Below are 11,706 nucleotides of genomic sequence, written 5' to 3'. Positions count from 1 at the left end.
CAAGCTCCTACTGAAATTCGAAGGTCCACAAGGACACGTTCCGCACCAGAGTGGTACGGCAACCCTGTCTTGGAAATCATGTTGTTAGACAACGGTGAACCTTCGAACTATGAAGAAGCGATGGCGGGCCCGGATTCCGACAAATGGCTAGAAGCCATGAAATCCGAGATAGGATCCATGTATGAAAACGAAGTATGGACTTTGACTGACTTGCCCGTTGAGCGGCGAGCCATAGAAAATAAATGGATCTTTAAGAAGAAGACAGACGCGGATGGTAATGTGACCATCTATAAAGCTCGGCTTGTCGCTAAGGGTTATCGACAAGTTCAAGGGGTTGACTACGATGAGACTTTCTCACCGGTAGCGAAGCTGAAGTCCGTCCGAATCATGTTAGCAATTGCCGCATTTTATGATTATGAAATATGGCAAATGGACGTCAAAACGGCATTCCTTAATGGTTTCCTTAAGGAAGAATTGTATATGATGCAGCCGGAAGGTTTTGTCGATCCTAAGAATGCTGACAAGGTGTGCAAGCTCCAACGCTCGATTTATGGGCTGGTGCAAGCATCTCGGAGTTGGAACATTCGCTTTGATGAGATGATCAAAGCGTTTGGGTTTACGCAGACTTATGGAGAAGCCTGCGTTTACAAGAAGTTGAGTGGGCTCTGTAGCATTTCTCATATTATATGGCGATGACATACTTTTGATGGGAAATGATATAGAACTCTTTGGACAGCATTAGGCCTACTTGAATTAAGAGTTTTTTCAATGAAGGACCTGGAGAAGCTGCTTATATATTAGCATCAAGATCTACAGAGTTAGATCAAGACTCCTCATAGGTCTTTCACAAGGCACATACCTTGATAAGATATTGAAGAAGTTCAATATGGATCAGTCTAAGAAGGGGTTCTTGCCTGTGTTGCAAGGTGTGAAATTGAGCTCAGCTCAATGTCCGACCACGGCAGAAGATATAGAAGAGATGAGTGTCATCCCCTATGCCTCAGCCATAGGTTCTATTATGTATGCCATGCTGTGTACCAGACCTGATGTAAACCTTGCCGTGAGTTTGGTAGGAAGGTACCAAAGTAATCCCGGCAAGGAACACTGGACAGCGGTCAAGAATATCCTGAAGTACCTGAAAAGGACTAAGGAAATGTTTCTCATTTATGGAGGTGACGAAGAGCTCGACATAAAGGGTTACGTCGACGCTAGCTTCGACACGGATCTGGATGACTCTAAGTCACAAACCGGATACGTGTATATTTTGAATGGTTGGGCAGTAAGCTGGGGCAGTTGCAAGCAGAGCGTCGTGGCGGGATCTACATGTGAAGCGGAGTACATGGCAGCCTCGGAGGCAGCACATGAAGCAATTTGGGTGAAGGAGTTCATCACCGACCTAGGAGTCATACCCAATGCGTCGGGGCCAATCAAACTCTTCTGTGACAACACTGGAGCTATTGCACTTGCCAAGGAGCCCAGTTTCACAAGAAGACAAGGCACATCAAGCGTCGCTTCAACTCCATTCGTGAAAATGTTCAAGATGGAGACATAGAGATTTGTAAAGTACATACGGACCTGAATATAGCAGATCCGTTGACTAAACCTCTCCCTAGGGCAAAACATGATCAACACCAGAATTCCATGGGTGTTCGATTCATATTCTCTCTAACTAGATTATTGACTCTAGTGCAAGTGGGAGACTGTTGGAAATATGCCCTAGAGGCAATAATAAAAGCATTATTATTATATTTCCTTGTTCATGATAATTGTCTTTATTCATGCTATAATTGTGTTATCCGGAAATCGTAATACATGTGTGAATAATAGACACCAACATGTCCCTAGTAAGCCTCTAGTTGACTAGCTCGTTGATCAACAGATAGTCATGGTTTCTGACTATGGACATTGGATGTCATTGATAACGAGATCACATCATTAGGAGAATGATGTGATGGACAAGACCCAATCCTAAACATAGCATAAGATCGTATAGTTCGTTTGCTAGAGTTTTTCCAATGTCAAGTATCCTTTCCTTAGACCATGAGATCGTGTAACTCCCGGATACCGTAGGAGTGCTTTGGGAGTACCAAACGTCACAACGTAACTGGGTGACTATAAAGGTATGCTACGGGTATCTCCGAAAGTGTCTGTTGGGTTGACACGGATCAAGACTGGGATTTGTCACTCCATATGACGGAGAGGTATCACTGGGCCCACTCGGTAATGCATCATCATCTCTCTCCTTTGGTGACCAAGTGTCTGGTCACGGGATCATGCATTACGGTACGAGTAAAGTGACTTGCCGGCAACGAGATTGAACGAGGTATTGGGATACCGACGATCGAATCTCGGGCAAGTAACATACCGATTGACAAAGGGAATTGTATACGGGGTTGCTTGAATCCTCGACATCGTGGTTCATCCGATGAGATCATCGAGGAGCATGTGGGAGCCAACATGGGTATCCAGATCCCGCTGTTGGTTATTGACCGGAGAGCATCTCGGTCATGTCTACATGTCTCCCGAACCCGTAGGGTCTACACACTTAAGGTTCGGTGACGCTAGGGTTGTAGGGATATGTATATGCAGTGACCCGAATGTTGTTCGGAGTCCCGGATGAGATCCCGGACGTCACGAGGAGTTCCGGAATGTCCGGAGGTAAAGAATTATATGTAGGAAGTTCTATTTCGGGCATCGGGAAAAGTTTCGGGGTCACCGGTATTGTACCGGGACCACCGGAAGGGTCCCGGGGGTCCACCGGGTGGGGCCACCTGTCCCGGGGGGCCACATGGGCTGTAGGGGGTGCTCCTTGGCATACATGGGCCATGGGCACCAGCCCCAAGAGGCCCATGCGCCTAGGGTTTCAAGGAGGGAAGAGTCCTAGGAGGGGAAGGCACCTCCTAGGTGCCTTGGGGAGGAGGATTCCTCCCCTTGGCCGCACCCCCCTAGGAGATGGATCTCCTAGCGCCGGCGCCCCCCCCCCTTGGCCCTTCCTATATATTAGTGGGGAGATAGGAGGACTTCTTACCTTATCTTGGTGCCCCTCTCCCTCTCCAACACCTCCTCCTCCTCCATAGTGCTTGGCGAAGCCCTGCCGGAGTACTGCAGCTCCATCACCACCACGCCGTCGTGCTGCTGCTGGAGCCATCTCCCTCAACCTCTCCTTCCCCCTTGCTGGATCAAGAAGGAGGAGACGTGGCTGTTCCGTACGTGTGTTGAACGCGGAGGTGCCGTCCGTTCGGTGCTAGGATCTTCGGTGATTCGAATCACGTCGAGTACGACTCCCTCATCCCCGTTCTTTGAACGCTTCCGCTCGCGATCTACAAGGTACGTAGATGCATCTAATCACTCGTTGCTAGATGAACTCCTAGATGGATCTTGGTGAAACCGTAGGAAAATTTTTGTTTTCTGCAAAGTTCCCCAACAGTAGTGACCAGGTTTCTTGCACTTGTGACACGTTCTCTTCTTGTAGTCACGGGAGGAAGATTCATCATTTCTTGAGCTGGATCTTGAATACTGTCTGGAGCCTTTCTTCCTAGTGAACCTTTGTAACTTCTTCACGAGCATGCCAAGCTCCTTTCCGATGTCTTTAGGATCCTCAGAACTACAGTCAGAATCTTCTTCAGATGAGGAAACAGCCTTTGCCTTCAAGGTACGAGCTCGGCCATAGTTGGGACCATAGATGTCTTGTTTCTCAGATAGCTAGAATTCATGTGTGTTGAGCCTCTCAAGTATGTCAGACGGATTGAGAGTCTTAAAGTCAGGGCGTTCTTGAATCATTAGGGCCAAGGTGTCAAATGAGATGGCGAGTGATCTCAAGAGTGTCTTGACGATTTCATGCTTGGTGATTTCAGTGGCGCCGAGTGCATGAAGCTCATTTGTGATATTAGTGAGGTGATCAAACGTCAGCTAAACATTCTCATTGTCATTTCTCTTAAAGCATTGAAGAGATTGCGAATAACACTGATCCTTGAGTCTCTCTGGGTTGAGATGCCTTCATTGACCTTGGAGAGCCAGTCCCAGACTAGCTTTGCAGTTTCTACAGCACTGACGTGGCCATACTGTCCTTTGGTCAGATCACCACAGATGATGTTCTTGGCAGTAGAATCCAGTTGAATGAACTTCTTGACATCAGCTGCGGTGACGCCTTCACCGGCCTTGGGAACGCCATTCTTGATGACATACCAGAGGTCGACATCAATGGCTTCAAGATGCATGCGCATCTTATTCTTCCAGTAAGGGTAGTCAGTGCCATCGAAGACAGGGTACGTAGCGCAGACTTTGATTATCCCTGTAGTCGACATAGCTAAAACTCCAGGTGGTTAAACCAAATCACACAGACAAGGGAGCACCTTGCTCTGATACCAATTGAAAGTGCTAGTGATCGACTAGAGGGGGGGGGGTGAATAGGCGATTTTTATGAAAGTCTTCAAAACACTAGGGTTTTGAAGACAAATAGTAGAAATGAACCTATTGATATGTAGTAGAAGGTAGACTACACTAGACAAGCCATAGACAAGTAAGCAATGAAGTGAAAGCATGAAGACTATCAGCAGCTAGATAGTATGGATCAAGATGGAAGAAAGTATGAAACCAATCAACAACAGTCTTCACACAGTGAAGTCAATCATGTCATGCAAGCAGGCAATGATTGCATGAAGACAAACTGTAAGTAAAGAGAGAGGTAAGTATAGAACCAGTTGCTTGGTGAGGACAGGTATTTGTTGGACCAGTTCCAGTTGCTGTGACAACTGTGCATCCGGTTAGGGAGGCCGAGATTCAACTCATAAGATCGCGTCTTCACCTTATTCCCCTTGAGCTAAGGACACACAGTCCTCGCCCAATCACTCTAGTAAGTCTTCAAGGTAGACTTCCAAACCTTCACAAACTTCGTTCATCGGCGATCCACAATGACTCTTGGATGCTCAGAACGCAGCGCCTAACCGGCTGGAGGATTCACAGTCCTCAAGTGTAATAAGTCTTCAGATCACATAGACAGAAAGACTTTAGTGATGCCTAACACTCTTTGGCTCTGGGTGTTTAGGGCTTTGTCCTCGCAAGGATTTATCTCTCAAAGGCTTCAAGGTGGGTTGCTCTCAAACGACAAAAGACATGCACTAACTCTGAGCAGCCACCAATTTATGGTGTAGGGGGTGGGATATTTATAGCCACTAGGCAACCCGACCTGATTTGTCGGAAATGACCCTGGGTCACTAAGGAATTGACACGTGTCTAACGGTCAGATTTCAAACACACGCGACAGCTTGACTTGGGCTACAAGTAAAGCGGACTTATCCAGCTCTGGATAAGATTTGCTCTCATTGTCTTCGCTCGAAGACATAGGATTTGGTTGAGCATCACTTCAGTCACTCTGACTTTGTTCACTTGGACCACACTTAACAGTACGGTGGTTCCTATGACTCAACAAACAAGAAAAGGAAACTACGAAACAACTATGTCTTCGCAATCCATAGTCTTCACGTGAATGTCTTCTCGAGTCACAGTACTTCGTTGTGAATATCTTCACATACCACCATTGTCTTCAATGTCTTCACACATTTTTAGGGGTCATCTCTGGTAGGTAAACCGAATCAATGAGGGACTACTACCTGTGTTATCCCTGCAATTCTCACAAACACATTTGTCCCTCAACCAAGTTTGTCGTCAATACTCCAAAACAAATTAGGGGTGGTACTAGATGCACTTACACTCCCCCTCCCCCGTCTGGGTCATTTATACTACCATTCCCTCTGTTTTATGCGGAGTAAATAAAAACATAGGGAGTATACTACGGATGAGGATCCCCTGACGTGGCCGAACCCATTGAGTAACTGACATGCGGGGCCTAGCAAGACTGGGGTCCACCAGTAAGTGACCGAAAGGAAGGGTAAGGCCGGGATACCTATGTCAGAGGATCCACTTCCACCACTACTCCCTCCTTCCATCTACAGGGCCTAATGCATTTTTCGAGGCTAACTTTGACCAAATGTTGGAGTAATAATATATGACATGCAACTTAGACAAAGCATATGATCAAATTCGTATGTGAAAGGAGCTTCCAATGATATAATTTTCACATTATACATCTCACGTACTATTAATCTTGTCAGTAGTCAAAGGCGGTTTTGAAAAACGCATTAGAGCATGGTTAATAATATAGCCAGGCGATGGCTATAAGGAACTGCCATGTCATCTATAGCCATCATCTATATGCACTCATACAATAGTGTGGGCTATAAGGTTGGCTATTTCCCGCAAAAAATATAAGGTTGGCTATTGTATTAGTACTTTTTCCCATCTCGTCTCTATCTCTTTCTTCATATTTATTGTATTTACCTAGGAATGCGTATATAGCTAGGCTCTTGCATGAGAGCTCACTCCCCTTACTTTTTCACATCTCTCTCCTTCACATAGGCAAAAGTGCCATGTAAGTTGGTTCTTAGAATGGCTATTAGGTTGGCTCTAAGCATTTAATATTTGCATGAGCAAGGTATCTGATTGGAAGAGAGTTGCATGCATACTATTTTTTCTTGATCTATGTGTTATAGCCGGGCTGTAGAATATAAGAGCACACTTCACTCTCTCTCCTCTCTTCTCACTCCTCCAAGTAGGATTTTAATGACATGACAAGTCTTATAGCCTGCTGACTAGGCCTTATTAGACTTGCTCTTAGGGCCTATATAAATGGAAGGAGGGAGTACTATGAGCACTGCATAATCTACTACAGATGTTGTTAGTACTCCAGTAGTACTATTGGAAAGGGAGCTTAAAAAAGTTACTATTGGACTGGCTATACATGGAAAAATCCTAGTAGGAAGAGCATGCGCGAGAACAAGCACATTCACGTGGTTGAAAACAAATTGGAAACCATCTCTTTTTGAATACAAATCTAGGAGTACATACGAATCTAACAATATTGATTGGGCATTGTTGAATGTTGCTACTTTTTTCTGTAAGTTTGATCAAAGTAGAGATACTTTGACTACATATAAAACTTATATGTAAACTAGAAAGGATCAGAGGGAGTATATTGTACGTCCAAAAGTGAAACGAACATTGAATACCCTTTATATATGATTTGCGGATGCTATGATCACCGGTTCAAAATTTTGAATCCACCTTAAGTATCACACATGCACCCACTCGTTTTCTCTCGATTTCATCTCAGGGTCCGGAGATCGATTGAAAGAGGACTAGGGTGGGTACAATATGTTCGATTCGCTTACGAACATACAATATACTCCCTCTGATCCCCACAGACCCCCCTCGCGGGTCATTTCTATCATAGAAACATACCAAACCTTTATCTCCTTGCATGAAACGCAATTAATCTCTCAACATCAATCGATCTCGTCAAGATGTGTCAGTGCATGAACCGAATGTGATGTGAAAACTAAGGCGGGAAGCGACACATAGTAGAGGCAACGTGAAACTTTAAATGAACTGTTTGTCTGTATGCATGTCGGACAAATTACAACATTGGAATACAAGCATGGTCTAGGCCCACATGTGAATGATACTCGGCGGAATGTTCAAATGAGGCATGCGGGAGGATGGACTCGACCGGAGGGCGGCATGATCGATGGAGAAGAGGGTTGGAGAGGAATGAGAAATAAGCAACGCCGCATGATTATACTTGAACGGACTCAAATAAACAATAAGTTGTCTCGTTTTCCCTTCCGTCTTGGTCACGGAGTAAGATACTCCCTCTGTTTTTATTTACTCTGCATATTAGGTTTGACTGAAGTCAAACTTCATAAAATTTGACCAAGTTTATAGAAAACTAGCAAGATGCCCGTGCCTTGCACGAACATCAAGATCTTGTGGGAGAAAAGGATGAACGAGGGAAGGCCTTATCTGCAAATGTGGAGAGGAGTGCGGGTAAATTGTCATAGTTTCCTCCTATCCGTTAGATATATATCGGACGGCCTATATTGCAGGATGGCAGGCACACCATCATCACCAACTCTGCTTTTTATGTACACTAGCAAGATGCCCTGCGTTGCACGAACATCAAGATGCATTTGTATGAGTAGTTTATCTTGTGGGAGAAAAGGATGAATGAGGGAAGGCCTTATTTGCAAATGTGGAGAGGGGTGTGGGTATCTTTTTGCAAAATTGCCATAGTTTCCTTCATATCCGTCAGATATAAATCGGATGGACTCTTATAAAAAACAGAGTTGGTGATGATGGTGTGCATGCCATCCTTCAATATAGGCCGTCCGAATTATATCTGACGGATAGGAAGGAAACTATGGCAATTTTGCAAAAAGGTACCCACACACCTCTCCACAATTGCAAATAAGGCCTTCCCTCGTTCATCCTTTTCTCTCACGAGATAAACTAGTCATACAAATTCATCTCGATGTTACGTGCAATGCATGGGCATCTTGCTAGTAGGAGTATAAATATGAACATTTACAATAGCAAATATATATGATGTGAAAGTATATTCAATAATGAATCTAATGGTATTGATTTGTTATTATTTCTGTCTATGAACTTTGTCAAAGTTTACAAAGTTTGACTTTGAGCAAAGCTAAAATGAGGAGTAAATAAAAATAGAGGGAGTACGCAGGGACTACTATAGTTACTACTGCCGGAATGCGGGCACGGACCGGGCACACCTCAATTATTCTTTCAAACAGTCGGACACCTACATTTAGCACACCATCCGGCTACTTAATCAAGTGTTACACTTCACTACTTGAAAAGGAAAAGGGTGGTACCGTACCCAAAACCACCACACTTGGGGCTAGGGTAACAACTTGGTACTGTACCACATTTGAACCAGGGCACAAAAACCACCCGTTCTGCGCCTAATGCGCAATGCGGAGCACTGACGCTCGAATATGGCCGGGGAAACAAGGAAATCGACATGCGGGGCACACCTGTCGGGACGACGTGGCACAGACTAGTCCAACGCAGGAGCTGGCCCACGACCTCCTCGCCACCGGCAACCGGTCATGTGGGTCATGGGGCCCAGCAACATGGCGTAGCTCCAGCACCGCCTCTGGACAAGGCGACCGCGGTGAGCAACACGCTCATCGTTGCTGGACATGGTCGGTTTCAGTGTGCCGAGGGTGGTGTTAGCACTGTGGAACGACCAGCAGATCAACACCCGGCTCGTCGAGGATGCACGGGGCGCCGAAGTGCGCGCGCGCCGCAATGCGTTCGCGAAGTGGTGTAGCATGGCCAACTGCATCCCCAGGACCTGAGACCATGCTGGGTCGTCTTGCTTTTTCAATGACATGTGGGGTCACATGTGAGCAAAGGGCATCTCCAATGTTGCCACGACCACAGCTGACTACCCCGGCACACCAAAAACTCTCGTCCCTCGTGCCGTCGCGTGGTGCGTCCCAGCCGGTGCTAGCTGCCCGCATTCATGTTGTCCATCCGTATGCCGTCGTTAAGAGGCTCAGTGCCCGAGGAACAAACTCCGGCGGCTTAATGACATGCTCGGACGCTTTGGCCTCACCGGAATGCGCTATTTTAAAGCAGCAATGCCCAGCTAACCTCCAAACCATAGCGCATTGTCCTGCTACCTGACACCACATCAGCCATGACTGCGAGCGCGAACGCTCTACGGGAGAGCTTTGTCTTCAGGGATGAAGCTTCAGGTCACCGCCCTCGCTCAAGTCGCCGCTCGCGACGCAATAGCGCCGTAGCCGGACGTGGAGGCGACCGCACAAGCGGTGGCCACGATGGCGGCCGACGACGGGAGCACCGTCAGCCACGCGTCCTACTTCCTGTCGTCCAATGTCCGGCACCGCTGAGGTCGGGGACTCCTCCGAGGATGAGTAGGGCATGGGAGGCGGCAGGGCATGGTGTGCCAACTGGCCGGTCTGTCTCCCATGTTCTACTCTTCCTCGCCGGAGACCGCACCTTCGTCTTGAACCCCGCCCCAGTACATGGAGATCGCAGATGGAGGACGTCGGTCGCTGCCATAGAATAGGTTTAGGGTTTATTTTATTTTTCTGTCCTATAAAATTTTGAAATGTAATGAAAATATGTCATGTTTGCATTAATCTCGGACGGTGTATATGAACTTTCACAATAATATAGTATATTATAGGAGTACTAGCAAGATGCCTGTGCGTCGCACGGAACATCAAGATCTTGTGGGAGAAAAGGATGAACGAGGGAAGGCCTTAACTGTAAATGTGGAGAGGAGTGCGGGTAAATTGTCATAGTTTCCTTCCTATCCATTAGATATAGATCGGATGGCCTATATTGCTGGATGGTAGGCACACCATCATCACCAACTCTGCTTTTTATTGAACCTAGACAAAGCTAACATGCGAAGTAAATAAACACATAGGGTCTACGTACAGAATTTATCTTAGGCACTCCAATAGTACGTCCACTACACATTCACGCATTTCACATCTTTCTACATCTACGGGAACCTACGAAAGGGTTAACATAAATTGCCTCTCTCTCTCCTCCCTGATTTTCATGGTGGTGGGCCCCTCCCTCCCCCCAATCTACAATCAACAGCTCACTTGTTTCACATTACGTTAATTACATAACCGGGAGTACGTAGGTGTAGCATTACTCCTGCAAAAAAACCAACTAAGCCAACCTCCCAGCATATCGCGCGAGAAAAGACCAGGCTGCACCCTTTTAGTCGGGATTACCAGATTACTAGTAGTAGTATCGATGGATCGCGTGAAGTACCAAGTTTTTTTGAGGGGGCGAAGCACCTAGTTTAAAAGGAAAAGTGCGGTACACTCACAGCACCCCTATCGCCGGTCGCATTGCACCCCACACACGTTTTGTCCTGCACACGGCTCATGCAAACGGAATGCACTTCGGCATGCCTCTTCACTGACATGTGGGACCGCATTTGGAGAAACCAACCATGCCCCAAACTCCCCTGCCCACCGCGCGAAAATTCCCTCCCAAAATATCTCCCAAATCCCACATTCACCAGCCCTTCGGCCAACTAGCCAATAATATTCCCCAAACCCCTCCCCCGTCCCCCTCCACTCCATTCGCTCCGCCAAAGCCGCCCTCCCCCGCGCCGATACGTCGGTGCCGCGTTGTCGGGTGCGCGTGATCCTCTCGCTCCCACAGTACGCTCTCGTAGACTGCCGTCCTCTAGCCGCCGCCACCACTGGCGTACGTTCTTGTGGAGGCGCACGAGTCAGCGCCGCCACCGCTGGCGACGTTCGGTGTGGAGACGCACGACGGTCAGCTTCTCCCATGGTACGTGCATTCTAGACTGAGACCCCGTGCATGTCGCTGTAGCATTGAATGTTAGCTGATAGACGCTGTTAATCTCACTGTTTGCCGATGTAGTTTACAGTCAATATGCTCTGCTTAAGAAGCTTCCTTGCCCTGTTCTGCACTCAATCTGCTAAGCTAAGATTGCATGCCAAGCCCGATTAGTTGCTAAAATATCCTGCCATATATTTATTATGACGTAGATTGCCATGGTCTAGTAGCCAATCTGTTAGGTGAAATAGCTCTACACCGTTTTATACTCGATCTTTGTTGCTGCAATGGCCTTCGATAGTTTGATGGCTGTGTGCTCAGCCTCATTGATTACTGAAACAACCTGCCATAATTTAGCACTCAAATTTGTTTGCTGAATTAGCTTGAAATATATTTCGTTACTTAGATCTGCTCGTCCAAATATGTTGCCATAGCTTTAGACATCGACCTATGTATTTTTTTCTGGACTTCATAAAAAATCTCTCT

Source organism: Triticum urartu, chromosome 7, assembly GCF_003073215.2.
Source record: "Triticum urartu cultivar G1812 chromosome 7, Tu2.1, whole genome shotgun sequence".
Classification (NCBI taxonomy): domain Eukaryota; kingdom Viridiplantae; phylum Streptophyta; class Magnoliopsida; order Poales; family Poaceae; genus Triticum; species Triticum urartu.
This window is presented reverse-complemented; position numbering follows the sequence as displayed.